The sequence below is a fragment of the Babylonia areolata genome, chromosome 27, assembly GCF_041734735.1.
Source record: "Babylonia areolata isolate BAREFJ2019XMU chromosome 27, ASM4173473v1, whole genome shotgun sequence".
In the NCBI taxonomy this organism is placed as follows: Eukaryota; Metazoa; Mollusca; class Gastropoda; order Neogastropoda; family Buccinidae; genus Babylonia; species Babylonia areolata.
Window position 1 is genome coordinate 36,053,054 of NC_134902.1, and position 15,502 is coordinate 36,068,555.

Here is a 15,502-nt window from a genome sequence, read left to right on the forward strand (position 1 = left end):
ACGACAGAAAACACAAAACCCCACAATATCATCTCGATGATGAAAATATTTTACAATCTTCAGACTATGAACAAATGGACAGCATTGATGCAGATTCTGTTTCTTCTGAGTTTCTTGTGAGGAACAAAGATTCTCCAGACGGAAACGTTTCAAGGCTCAGAAAGACATTTAGCAATCGTTCATTAAATGCTTGGAAGTTGCCGATCCCAGAATACCCCTATTACCTATGTTCACCTTCTCCTTCACCCCATCACAGAGACATATGTAACTGTTGTTCAAACACAAGACAAGTACAAGAGACTCAACTGCATAACAGCCACCAATGTTTACTTGAATTATCTCCGCAGATGTCTGGAACAAAATATAAACAATATCCATCACCTGGTTTACAACAAACGATTGGGTCTGTCAGGGGTTTCAATCCTGACTTGATGAGGCACCATTATCCATATGCTCTGTCAGCCAGTCCTCCTCCTCAAAACGCATACGCAAATGTATCAGTTCATGATTATCCATATTGCCCAAGCAGACGTGTATCTGCTCGATTAAATTCCAATGAGACGCTTCATGGCTGTGGACATATTCATTCTTACAACAAATGTACACATGGTTCACCTCCGAACACCATCTGCAGCGGTCTTGCGAAGCATTCAGCAAATGAATATCCTTCCAGTCCCAGTGCTGCTTTCCTATGCCGTTCACATGTTTGTAGTGCAGGAGAACCTTCCACGAGACTTTTACCTGATAAAAGAAAGGCCCTGAAAGCTTATGAAAGATATGGTCAGCGTCCAGTAATTCGTAGTAAATTACCATTGCCACGATTTCCGTACTATCCAAGTACACCACCTGCGTCCCCAAAAGCCGAAGATCTTGATAACACAATGAAGATCAACATGGAGACTAAATCAAATCAGGACTACGAGAGTCAACCAGAAGACACTGAGCATGTGGCCAATTTAAAAAAGGTGTTTTTGAATATGTCTCGAGCTTCTGCTAAGCCAAAAAGGTGTCCATATTCCCACACACATGCCCACCAACACTCCAAAATAAAACGAGATGATCCATATGATCCATCTCTAAAGAGTAAACTGCATGAACAAGCGGACGAAGAAAAAAGTCCTTCAATTTATGGCCAGCCTTTTGAGGAAGAGAACCCCATACCATCAAAAGGTAATGTAGCAAGACTCCGGACACAGCTGCTAAAGCAAGGGAAGAAGTTGACTGGACGTTTTCTACCTGCCGCAGAAAAAAATCACCCCACTCGAAAACGATCCACGGATTCAGTTTCTTCAAATCAGTCAACTAAGGGACAAATTATAAGATATTCTGATCAAGAAGAGACCACAGACAGGCACAGGAATTTGCAAGAGACGGAGCCATGGTCTTTCCCTCATAACTTGAATAAAACGAATGGTTGCAGTGACGAAATATATTTGGTAAAGGGCGAGGTCGCTCTAGCACGTAAACAGCTGTACGGAACTCACCCAGACACAGTTCAAAGGCATTCTGAAAAGAAAGAGTGCGTTACATCAGCTGGACAGTCAGGCAAAAAAGAGCAAGCCGCTGTTCATTTGGATTATTCAGAGGGAGACACCGATATGACATGGAGACACATGGGTGAAGTGAAAGACAACTACTTGCAGAGATATTCAAAGGAGAGCATAACTGAAAGACGCTCAACGGAGCCTAGTACTGCGGGTGATTTTCATACGTGTAAACTTTCAAACAACAGAGAATCCTCGCTGTTTATGAAGCACTCTAATGCAAAGGCAGAACGCAATACTTATGAAAATTCGACTGAAGAAGGCAGTGGCAAATCACCAGAGTATTCTGGTTGCATGGAAGAAAGTGATCTACGAAGACTCTTGGAGATAAACATGGAAAGAGCCAGAGATCATTTGCAGGTCAACGAGCAGCCAAGCAGAGAAGAAGCATCCACATCTAGGAAATACTCTGGAGGAAAGCCAATAAAGGATTCTGTTCAAAATTTGATGCCAGACACACGTGACACATCACGCAGACATTCTGGTAAAACAGAAGGTGATGCACGAAGAAAGTCGATGGAGGCTGTAAATGAAAGAGCCAGGAGATACTCTGGTTCAAAGAGATCACAAGATTCTGTTCAAGATTTGATGCCAGACACACGTGACACATCACGCAGACATTCTGGTAAAACAGAAGGTGATGCACGAAGAAAGTCGATGGAGACTGCAAATGAAAGAGCCAGGAGATACTCTGGTGCTAAGATGTCACAAGATTCTGTTCAAGATTTGAAGCCAGACATACGTGACACATCTCGCAGACATTCTGGCAAAACAGAAGGTGATGCACGAAGAAAGTCGATGGAGACTGCAAATGAAAATGCCAGGAAACAGTCTGGTGCAAGGGCATTTCAGGATTCTGTTAACGATCTGGTGACTGACAAACATGACATTTTTCGCAGCCATTATGGTAAAGCAGATTCACCAAGACAGTCGATGGACACTGCAGCTGAAAGACCTCGGAGATATTCTGTTGCAAAGATGTCACAAGATTGTGTACAAGAATTTATGCCAGAAAAACATGACACTTCTCGCAGACATTCTGAGAAAACGAAAGATGATTTACGAAGACAGTCGATTGAGCCTGCAACTCAAAGAGTCAGGAAGTACTCTGGTGAAAATGCATTACAGGATTCTGTACAAGATTTGATGCCAGACACACATGGTACATCTCACAGACATTCTGGCAAAACAGAAGGCGATTTGCGAAGACAGTCGATGGAAACTGCAAACAACAGAGCCAGGAGATATTCTGGTGCAAATATGTCACAAGATTCTGTTCAAGATTTGATGCCAGACACACGTGACACATCTCGCAGACATTCTGGCAAAACAGAAGGCGATTTGCGAAGACAGTCGATAGAAACTGCAAACGACAGGGCCAGAAGATACTCCGGTGCAAAGATTTCACAAGGTTCTGTACGAGATTTGATGCCAGACACACGTGACACATCTCGCAGATATTCTGGCAAATCAGAAGGCGATTTACGAGGACAGCCGATGGAGACTGTAAATGAAAGAGCCAGAAGATACTCTGGTGCAAAGATTTCACAAGATTCTGTTCAAGATTTGATGCCAGACACACGAGACACATCACGCAGACATTCTGGTAAAACAGAAGATGATGCACGAAGAAAGTCGATGGAGACTGCAAATGAAAGAGCCAGGAGATACTCTGGTGCTAAGATGTCACAAGATTCTGTTCAAGATTTGATGCCAGACACACGTGACACATCTCGCAGACATTCTGGCAAAATAGGAGATTTACGTAGTCAGTCAAGAGCAGGGAATGATGACGAGAACACTCGCAAACTTTCAGTCCAAAAGGAATCATTAGTAGTGTCTCATAGACGATATAGTAAACCAGAACAAGACCAAGCGCGTAGGGATTCAATCAAAAGGACAGCGGACTTGAATAAGAAACATACTTCTGAAATTAAAGATCTTGACGCGCGTAGACACTCGAAAACGACTGAAGCCCACACTGAATATGACGATCACAATGCTCGCATCCTTCCATTCCATAAAGAGTCTTCACCTTCGAGGAGGCATTCTGGAGAAAAGAGGGGTTCTTTTCAAAGACATACAACGGGTGATGATGGGGAAACTAGGGATGTTGATCATGACATTCGCAGGCATTCCACAAGGAAAGAATTATGGACTTCAAGAAGTTATTCTAGTGTAGAGAGTGGTTCCAGCGCTTAGCGAGAGTTAGTGAGTGGTCTGAAGATTCTCACATCCTGAGGAGCCAGGGTACTTCTTGAAACAATTCAAATGGTATGAGATTTCCCCAAACGCATTGAAATGATTCTGTCACAGAATGCATCGTTCTCATTTTTTCCCCAAAGAAATTAAGAAGACAAGATAATCAAGAAAAAAATATTTTTATAAGCAGAAAAGATATGGACATAATGGAAATGGGTGCACCAATTTAGTAAATGAACAGCAAGAAAAATGATAACTCCATGAGCCACGTGACAGACTGATGACTATGATTAGAAGAAGTGATATGTTTTACATCACCGATTACCTTTAAAATGACTTGCTCCGCTTAAACAATGGTATAAAAATGTAAGTATGGTTGTTTACTTTGTCCACTGCAGAAAGTCTTGTTTACAATTCATGCACGTGTCATAATCATAATATGGTTGATGCGCTATATTAGATTGCATTCGTTTTTTTTTTGTTTTGTTTTGTTTTCTCTATTTTTTTCCCCTAAGCTAGTGTGTATACGTCCATGAACATCTATTTCATGAGTATGAATCATATACTTTGAAGAAGAAAATATGACACAAGTGATGAAAAACTAGATTTCTTCCGCGTTCGCTTCAGGATGAGTTGATTATCAGAAAGATCAGAAAGATAATGACGCGTATATTAGTTTAACTGGTCATTTGTGCATCGAGATAAATTATTTCTAAATAAGATTTTGCATCTCTCGTCATGACAGTGAACGTTGTTATTTGTTCTCCTTGAGGATTATGATGTTGACGATGTTGATGATAAGAATTTCCCGAGTGGACACTTTCTTGTTGGAAAAAAAAGAAAAAAAAGAAACCTCACCCCGACTTTAAAAAGAAATATTCCTTTGAAAACGATGTCTCAGATTGATATATTCGAATGTACTTGTTGACGCGTCGGGACGTGCGCGGACTTCAAACCATTTGACACGACACCAGGTGTGACTTTTGTATTATTTATACAAGCAATTATTTTATTTTTTAAGGTATTTGATCAGCACAGGTGCAGTGACTGCGGACCAACTTTTGTGTTGATTGTTGCAAGATACATTCTCATGTATTCTATTCCATTAAAATATTGATTTAAAAAATACTTTGCCGTTTTGATAATTGACTTTGTGTTCAACAGGGTACAGCGCATGTGTGTCTCTGTGTGTGTGTGTGTGTGTGTGTGTGTGTGAGTGTGTGTGTTTGAGGGTGAGTGAGTGTGAACTTGGGAGGGACATTGGGGTTTGGGCATGTGCACGTCCATGTATACGTCCGTGTACAGACGCGCGCGCGCGCACACACACACACGTGTGTCTATCTATATATCTATTATCGATCTATCTGTGTATGTATAATATATTAGATGTATACACGTGTGTTCGAAAATCACAAACTGGACACCGCGCCACAAGCCTGAAGGGCTCATTGGATGATGCATGATACGATATGGAGTTAAAAAGAAATCCAAACCCAGTTGTCTTTGTTTTTCCATGAAAAAACAGAAGAAGCGTCAGCAAGCAGTCTTGGTTTAACTTTTAATTCACCTTCAAAAGTGATTTGCGCTTGGGTTGAGGTTTGAGGCCCAAATGACTATAATGGAGGAATGATAGTGGGTAACGGCACAAACACACACACACACACACACACACGAGCGGGGTTGTCGGGAGAGTGAGGGGAGAAAAAGGAGAAGAGGTGGAGGGGTGGGGTGGGGAGGGGGGAAACAGGCGGGTGGTGGGTGGGCAAGGCGCACGAGAGTGGACAGGAGTTGAGAGGAAGGTAAGTGTGATAGAACGAGCAGCACGTGCAAACCCGGATTTGTGCTTTGATCGAGGCATAAGCCCTGTCAGTTGGCATTTACTTGAAAGGCCACTACCACACGCACACCTCTTCTATCTGTCTCTTTCTGTCACGACTTTAACGTTAGTTTTTTGTGCTGTCGGGTGTTTGGAGCGAATGAGAGGTTGCTGGGGATAGAGGACTTTCGTAGTGAAGGAATCTTGGGGCGGGGGGCGGGGTAAGAAAGAAAATAAAGGTTGTAGAATCGGAAGAAAAAAAAAGAAAAAAAAAGAGGCTGTGGTTGGTGTTAGAATGGTGGTTGTGGTGGTGATGATGATCAAGGGGAAGGGGGGAAGAAACGATGACAAAACTGAAGCTTTGCTCTTCTGCTGTTCTCCGGGCCAAACGTCGCATCATCGTGTTCTCTTCCACCGTCTGTTTCAGTTTGTGCTTGTGACACACCACCCTTCACAAAAAGCGAGAACCCTGCGGGGGGTAACTCTTGAATCACAACTGTTAATGAAACGGCATGTTAAAAAACAAACAAACAAAACAAACAAACAAAACAAAACAAAAAAGCTTTCCAAACTGCAATCTGTGATTTAAAACAAATCAGTTCAGTTGGAGGGTATCTCTCAGAAGATGCTATGAACACTGGTTCCATCGTGCATCCTTTCAAGACTGTGCTTTTGCAATTCTCTTCTTATGGGCTCTCATTCTGTTGTGATTCAGCCATGGCAGACAGTTAAACATTCATTTTTTTTTTCTATAGGAAAAGACCCCGTCATATACCCTAACTCCACATTTACACGCACTCCACTGGCTTCCACTCTCCGAAAGAATGTTTAACAAAGTGTGCTGTCTCTGCTTTAGTTCTGTGGCTGACGTTGCTCCCTCATATATGTCTGGTTTGCTTCCTAAACATACATCATCATACCCAGGTCTTCGATCGTCTGCTTGCACACATAGATCCTAAAACTTTACAGTTTCAAACGTAAACGCCACAGCACCTGTTCCTTCAATTTCTTTTGGCACTCAGTTCTGGAACAGTCTGCCACACAATGTCCGACACAGTCCGTCCATAAACTCAGTACCAGTTTGAAAACGCACTTCTTCAAAAATATTACAAACTAGTCGAGTAGGTAGTCGTTTCCTTTTCTTTGTATTTTATTTTATATTATATATTTTTTACTGTGTGTAGGGGCGCGCGCGTATATGTGTGCGTGTGTGTGTGTGTGCGTGTGCGTGTGCGTGATTGTATGTGTGCGTGTGCGTGCGCGTGTGTGTGTGGTGTATGTATCATAGTGTGAGTGCGTGCGTTCATTGTGGCGACAAGGAAAAGTTATATCTATCTACCTGTCTATCTATCTACGCACACACCCACACACACACACACACACACACACACACACACACACACACACACACACACACACACACACACACACACACACATCGTCAAATATCACTTAAAGTGAAAAGACGTTAAATTAAAGAAAGAAAACACACACACACACACACACACACACACACACACACACACACACACACACACACGCACACACACACACACACACACACACACACACACACACGCTGAGTTTCACACAATATTCTGTCTGGACTTCCGTCGCCGCCTGAATGAAAATAAAAGCTTCTTCTTTTTCTTATCCCCTGTCCCATCATCGCCAGAAGCCACTTAAAGCCGCTCACATAACGTGACCGTGCAAAGGGTTTATTTATCAATATCACCTTTCCTCGCCGGCATCAAAGCGCCAGAACCCCATACACAAAGCCCTCTTAAAGTCAGTGCCATCAGCGTCTGAGAGAGGGGGAGGAAGTGAGAGAGGGGAGGGGGAGGAGAGGGTGGCGGGTACTGGGGCGTTTGAGGTGGAAGGGGCAGGAGGAGGGGGGGCGGGGATATGTGGGGGCGGGGTGGGGGTGGGGGTGGGGGTGGGGGGCCTGGGGGGTGGGGGGTGGGGGTGGGGGTGTGTGGTGGGGCGGCGGGGGAGAGAGGGGTGTGAGGAACGCGACTTTGCCATGGGAGCTAATTGATGTGTAAACGACCACCGTTTCTGGTCGTGGGTTGCGCCTCTTTACCTCGCCTCGCCGCTTTTAGGGTTTTGGGTGAAGTGGACGTGAATTGTCTTCCTATCAGATTTATCCGGCCCGCAATTCTTGCCCTCCCCCCCTCCCCCCGCCCCCCTCGATTCATGTGCGTTTTGACGAATGAACAGGGCATTATCCATAATTTCACAAATTTTCCCCTCAAGACGGAATGAATAGTATTCACAACAAGGGGTGGACGTCCACTCCGTCAGTTACACAAATGAGTGGATAGGAAGAAATGTGGATATTTCCATGAACAGAGCGTCATTGATTACATAACGCATGCATAACCATTGTATCACCTCAGTCTAATTGTATGGAAATTATTTGCCTGGTTTCATTGAAATGTTCTTTACTTACCACAACAGTTTTCGTCTTTTTGGTGACTATATCAAACCAGTGTGAACCAAGAGATTGCGCAGTCACTTTTCGGAGGGTGATTTGTGTGAAGGACGAACGTTTACATTGAACTTCACTCAGTTTTGAAGTCAAACCATAGCATGAGGGAATAAATTTCTTCTTTTTCTGCTTCTTCTCATTCTTTCAAGTCCTGTCTCTTTCCAACAAAACTTCTCCGCCCCCTCTATCTTCAGTTCCGCTCTTCACCGTCTACAGCTTTCTTCCAGCATGTGTTCAATTGTCAGTTATATGTCTTTCGCCCTTCAGAATTAGAATTTTGCACGCATGTGAATAACCATGTGGTAGCAACGTGACATCTCTGCACAAGATTCAGCGATATAGTTTTGTATTGGTATAACTACCACCACCACTACTACTACAACAAATGCAGCTATTATCATTATCATTATTATTGTTGTTGTCGTTGCCGTCGTCGTTGTCATTCACAAATGGAAATTGAAGTCCATTATTATCGTTATCATGGAAAGATTAAAATTCACGGGAACAAGGAAGAAGCAAGAACTGGCAACCGACGCCATCAACGAATCCCAAATAATCGGAACATACTCAACGAACTTAATTTCTTGAGGGGGTCAAACTTAGACGGCGGGGGATGACGGTTGTGATAAGCGCCGATTTAATGTTTACACGCAGTAGATGGAAGAAGTGGCTGAGAGAGGGCGGCTATTATTAATATTATTGTTATTATACTCCGGGGGCGAAAATGAAAGGGGTTAGCAGGTTAGCAGTATTTGGTCGTTTATCGAGATAGAGGGGATCATAAGATAGGTTAAGTGTGGGGGTGTATATAATTCGGTGGATGGGAGGAAAGGAGAAAAGTGCAGGTGGGAGAGTGGGAAGAGGTTAGAGAGGGGGAGAAATGGTTCAGTTGGAGGAGGGGTAGAGTTGTGTGTTGTTATCATCAAGACTGTGGAAGAGACGCATAGGAGTTGTGTGTGTGTGTGTGTGTGTGTGTGTGTGTGTGTGTGTGTGTGTGTGTGTGTGTGTGCGCGCGCTTCTGCTGGGGGTTGACAAGCTGGACTTCAGTGCCCAGGGTTTGCAACACCTGGTCAACTGGTAGCCTGCATGATGGAGACCTGCCCTGTTTACTTGTCCCCTGCCCATTGCACCAGACTGTGTACGCAACATTGAATCTATGCTTCTCATTATGAATACATGTGAACTGTAAAGCAGAAGAACTCATCTTGAAGATTTCACTGATTATATTTCACGATTTGATTGCCTGTCGTTGTTTTTTGTTGACACTAAGACTGGCAGACAGGATACCGTGCTTATTTATTGAAGTTTTCACTGATTTGGGATATAAAAAAAATCATATTATTTTATCGTAAATATTTGTCATATCAGCTGTTCAGGAGGAGATAAGTTGTTAAAAACGTTCTGACAATGTACGAGTCTTTCCTGATGATGACTAATTAAGCATGATTGTTTGATAGAGATGTGCTACAAGATACTATAAATAACTGCTAGTTGGAACAGTTGACACAGTCTCTGAAGGATCTTATGGCAGTGTTTATTTGTTTGATGATATAAAATATGTTTATATCAAAATAAGTATAACGTAATGTAATGGCCTTTTAGTTGGACATTTAATACATGCACTAAAATACTTGATGATTCCATGTGGTGATGCGAGCCAACTTTGTGATCTGCTGGACAGTGAAGAACGTGACTGTGCACATGTGTTGAAAGTAACATCTCAGCGACTGGCAGACTGAAAATAACATGTGTAAATTATTTGATATATGTAATTTGATTAGAAGGCATGGAAATACGCAGATATTATGCATATATGAACTTATATGACTGCACCATTGTTAATAATAAGATACATTCGCCAAGTCGTGAACAAAAAAGTTAACAATTATACTGTTAATCATTTTGTTGCTGTGCGCTGGGGTGTGCATAGTCCTTTTGTGTAGTCTGAGGTGTTGCTGGAGGTTGTTGTGGGCTGCTGCACAAAGGAGTCATCTACTTCAGATCATTGGTGCTGAAAGGACAACAAAATGTTTACATGATGACTCATGTGACCTCATTAAGTAAATGACGTATTACATGTTTATGACGTAGGACGAAAATTCTGCGGAGTAAATATTACATGACGGGGAAAAAAAAGGCCCAATGGATTTTTTTAATCTGGCGAAAATATCAAGGTAAGTGTGTGGGCAGTATGGTAGGAAACAGAAAATTTATGTGCAGCACCAGTGTGAAATTGTGACTTTATTTGTATGACATTTATATTTCTTTGTTTCAGAGTCTTTGAACGCTTAGATTCTTCGAATAATGTGACATGAATTCATAGGATAGTGAAATATGAGTTTCGGTACTTTTTGAATATTCAGTTCATTGTTTTTCCTTTTTTTAACGCTCGCTTGGCATTGGTGACCACACAAATAAACTATGGGGCAACCACAAAGCTCCATCGTAAGTTTCCAAAGCAAAAGCACTTTCTTTCGTTCTATAAATCATGTTGTTTATAGCCCAGCCGACCACTAAGGCCATATCAGGGCTGTTACGTTCTGTAACACACACACACACACACACACACACACACATATATATATATATATATATATAAGACTGATGAAAAGTTACACCACACAAATAGATAAACAACACCACTAAAAGGAAACTTTTTGTAAGTCTCTCCTACAATAAGGTCAACGATGAAATCGTGCCGTGCTAAAAAAAAAAGAAAAAAAAAGAAAAAAAAGACCAAACTTCAGTTCAACGTTGACTTGAAAGCTACTGGAAATGTTTTGTTTCAGTATGTGAAATAGACGACGAAACTGGAGAAATAGCACACGACGCTATCCGAAGATGCTGGGGGGCAGGATGAAGCAGTTTTTGTACAATGTTTCGTCATTGTCAGTATGCCTTCACAGATGATGTGTTTGGAGGCAGGATACACAATTGTTACCTACATGCAATATGCCCAGGTATGTTGATTTCAGCAACGTTTCCCTCTTTCTGTCTGTGTCTGTGCGTTCCATCCCCCTCTCTCCGTCTGTGCGCGCGTGTGTGTGTGTGTGTGTGTGTGTGTTACAAATTTTGCTCTCTCTCTCTCTCTCTCTGTACGTGTGTGTGTGTGTGTGTGTGTGTGTGTGTGTGTGTGTGTGTGTGTGTTACAAATTTTGCTCAACACAAGTCAGTATTGATTCTTTGCTCTTCATTTTAGATATAAAATCTGTCGATGCGTATCCTGCATCTTTCAGAGAACCCTTTGTCTGTCTGGGTGGGTGGGGTGCGATGCGGATCAAACTGATTTTGTCGAGGAATAGAATACCAGTGGGGAAAAAATCATACATAAATCAGTATCAGTATCAGTAACTCAAGGAGGCGTCACTGCGTTCGGACAAATCCATATATACGCTACACCACATCTGCTAAACAGATGCCTGACTGACCAGCAGCGTAACCCAACGCGCTTAGTCAGGCCTTGAGAAAACAAAACAAAACAAAACAAAAAACAACAACAACAAAACCAAAAAAACAACAACCAGCAATATACAATTATCAACAACAATACATGGTGCACTGAGACATGTAAATTGCACAATACATTGCGGAAAATGACAAAACTGAATTGACATAAGTGAAAAAAGATAATGCTTCACATACAAAACATATGCCTTTTTAAGAGATAGGGATGAAATTCAGTTCATCAGCCTGTTCTGACTTTTGTCAGTGCGAGGCATTGCTGTGACAGATTTGTATTCTCAGTTTCAGTTTCAGTTTCACTTTCTCAAGGAGGCGTCACTGCGTTCGGACAAATCCATACACGCTACACCACATCTGTTGAGCAGATGCCTGACCAGCAGCATAACCCAACGCGCTTAGTCAGGCCTTGAGTGCATGCTTACATATTTGTGTACCTATGAAAGTGGATTTCATTTTACGTAATTTCGCCAGAGGACAACACTCTCGTTGTCATGGGTTCTTTTTCAGTGCGCCAAGTGCGTGCTGCACACGGGACCTCGGTTTATCGTCTCATCCGAAAGACTAGACGCTCAGTTTGATTTTCCAGTCAAACTTAGGAGAAAGGGCGAGAGCGGGATTCGAACCCACACCCTCACGGACTCTCTGTATTGGCAGCTGAGCGTCTTAACCATTCTGCCACCTTCCCCCATATTCTCAGGACAAGATAAAAAGAAAAAGTGACCAGCAACGCACTGTACATGAAAAGTGTTTTTTTTCCAAAATAAATCAACTGGAAACAGTTATGTCACTGACTAATAATTTATTATAAACAGTAATGACAGCCAGGGACGCATGCTGGGAAGAATATAGCATTTTGAAGTTCGTTCTTTCAGTATAATGGGTTCGTTGTTCTCTGATTGCAAACAGTTAAAAAATGCAAAAAAACAAACACGTGGAAAACAACAACAAAGAACAAAAAACAACACACACACGAACAGATAGTCTAGAATTGTCTGATTGCTCGTTTTCTTTCTTTTGTCATGTTTCTGTTTCTTTCCTTTCTGTTTTTTGCCATTCTTTCTTTCTTTTCTTTGTAATCTCTCTTCTGTCTGTCTGCCTCTCTCCACCTATTTTTGTGTCTCTCTGCTTCTTTCTCTTTCTCCCATTCCTCCTTCACTCTTTCTTCTTTAATTCCTGTATTTTTGTTCTTCGTTTCTTTCTTTCTTTTCTAGCTTCAAAATCACCGAAGCAGCACATTCTTTTATTTTTTGGTCTAACAAAGTCAAATTTAACACAAACACATAGTCTGCACATCCTTCCACACCCTTGTAATCAAACAAGCATACAGACTGAAGTCAATAATCAATAAGAAGCAATTTGTTTCGTGTTTCCATATCTTGGTTGTCATTCAAAAGAATTTTGTAAAACAACAACGGAAACAACAGCGATAGCAGCAGCAGCAGCAGCAGCAGCAAAAACAACAAACAAAACTGATAGCCGCTCACCCCCCCCCCCCCCGCCTCCCCCTCTCCAACCCCCGCCCCACAAACAAACAAAAACAAAAATCGCGAAAAAAAATCTGGTGGCATTTTTTCCACCACAACCTTCACGCTGGAGAGTGTGATTATGCCCAGTTCTCGATAAAGGATTTAAAAAAAAAAAAAAAAAAAAAAAAAAAAAATTAACAAGCACCCAGAATTGGAACCCTCCATCTTCAAATGGTCATGCTGGCGTTTCCTTTTCTTAAAACAACAACAAACAAACAAAACAAACAAACAAACAAACGAACACACTTTCTCCCACCTGTTTGTATTGTCAGCGATGTGTCACTACCATCTGGCAAAGAGAGATGGCCCCTTCGCAGTGCCATCAGTAAACAACATGACTTGCCGAGTTACCTGGACACTCTTAACAACCTCCGCCACCCCCACCCACCATTTCAGCGACGGGGATCGTTTAACGGGCAATCCCCAGGGACATCTGGTGACCCCCTCAAACCTTCCCTGGATCCCTCACAGTTTATTTATACCTTGGAAAACCCCGCAGCTTGGCTTGATTGAAGGGCTGAGCGGTGTCGCTTGAAACGTGGAGATCTGATTAAGTTGGTTTAGTTCTGCTCCCCGTGTTCTGTGTCCCGAAAGCCGCGCCCGTGTAGTTGTTTTAATGCTGCTACTGCTGCTACTTCTGCTACCACTACTACTGCTGCTGTTGCTGCTCCTGCTACTATTACTGCTGCTATTGCTGCTGCTGGTGCTGCTGCTACAATTGTACTGCTGCTGCTGTCGCTACTGTACTGACTGCTGCTCGCTGCTGTTGCTGCTGCTACTACTGCTGCTGTCGCTGCTGTTGCTGCTGCTACTACTGCTGCTGTCGCTGCTGTTGCTGCTGCTTTTGTTGCCACTACTAACACTGCAATTAATTACTACGGTTGCTACCTCTGCTATCGTTGTTGTCATTATTATTATCATTATTATCAATACCATTATTTGTCGTTGTTGTTGTTGTTACATCTTCATTATCTATGCCGTTTCGCAGGACACACATGACAAGGAAATATTCTGTGATCACGAGAGTACAGTTCCATCCAGAATGTATCTTCAGCACAGTCATGTACTTGCCCACGGAGCTGTTTCGAAAAATGAGTACAGAGTCGTGTTTTCAGAAATCGGATAAGAGAACGTCTGAAATGTTTGCAGAAATTCTTATGCTGTCCACATTTTAACCATAAACAACAGGCAAAGCCTTTATAGCTCACGTGTGAGTCCCGCTGCACAACAACAACAACAACAATATTAAACGCTGGTGGAGGGATGGTAAAGGCTGGAGAGAAGAGGCTAGAGTGGGTGGGTTACCAGTACATACATATAACGATCAAAATAATATTTTGGCTCACAAAACCGAAACCTCCAGCGGTGTAGAGATGGGGGAGGAGAATGGAGGTGTGTGTGTGTGTGTGTGTGTGTGTGTGTGTGTGTGTTTTGGGGGGGAGGATGTGGGGCGGGGGGGGGGAGGGGGGTTACCATTCTTTTTCTTCTTCTCCCCCAGCTTCCTCCATGCCTGTCGGCTGTGTGTCAAAGTCTGGGTCTCTGCAAATGAGTTGTCCTGTCTGTTCTGCAATGTTGTCACTCCACCTTTTTTTTTTTTTTTTTTTTGTCTTGCCTTCCGTCTCACTCCCTCAACAGGCAGGTCCTTGGAGGACTGTTTTAGAAAGGCCATTGGAATTTGTCACGTGGCTGCATCAGCGTAGCTTTCTTTTCTTTATTGGTGTCAGCAGAGCTTTATTTAATCCAACGTGAGACTTGGTGGTTTGGCGCACTTGCTCGTTGGTGATGTGGTCAGTGCATCTGATATTTAATATCTTGCGATAACACCTCATTTCCATAGCTTGAATTTTACGTGATCTGCCATGATGGTACCATACCATTACAGCTAGGTTTATACTGAAGAAATAAGTATTCTTAACAGTAAAAGAATGCGATTTCGACTGTGATTAAGCATAACACACACACGCACACACACACACACACACACACACACACACACACACACACACACACACACACACATACAGAGTGAGTTGATCTGGTTGCTCAATGGACTTATGTGTGCATTATAAAGCAGATTGAATTGTTTTGAAGCTCTCTCTCTGTCTCTGTATGTGTCTGTGTGTCTGTGTATGGTTATATGTGTGAATGTGTGTGAGAGAGGCAGGAGATGACAGAGAGAGAGAGAGAGAGAGAGAGAGAGAGAGAGAGAGAGAGAGAGAGAGAAGAGTTCATCATTTTCATCTTCGTGCAAAGAATGTACAACCTACACGTGTAAGACGCGGTGAAGCAAGAAGAAAAAAAAAAAAAAAAACACACACGAAAAACCACGAGTTTCAAACGTGTACACGCGCGCGCGTAAAATGGTACATAATCCACCTGTCTGCCTGTCCGCCTAGCTATCTGACTGTGTCTATTTGTCTACTGGTATCCATAAAAGAGTTTGAATATTATTCCAATTCTG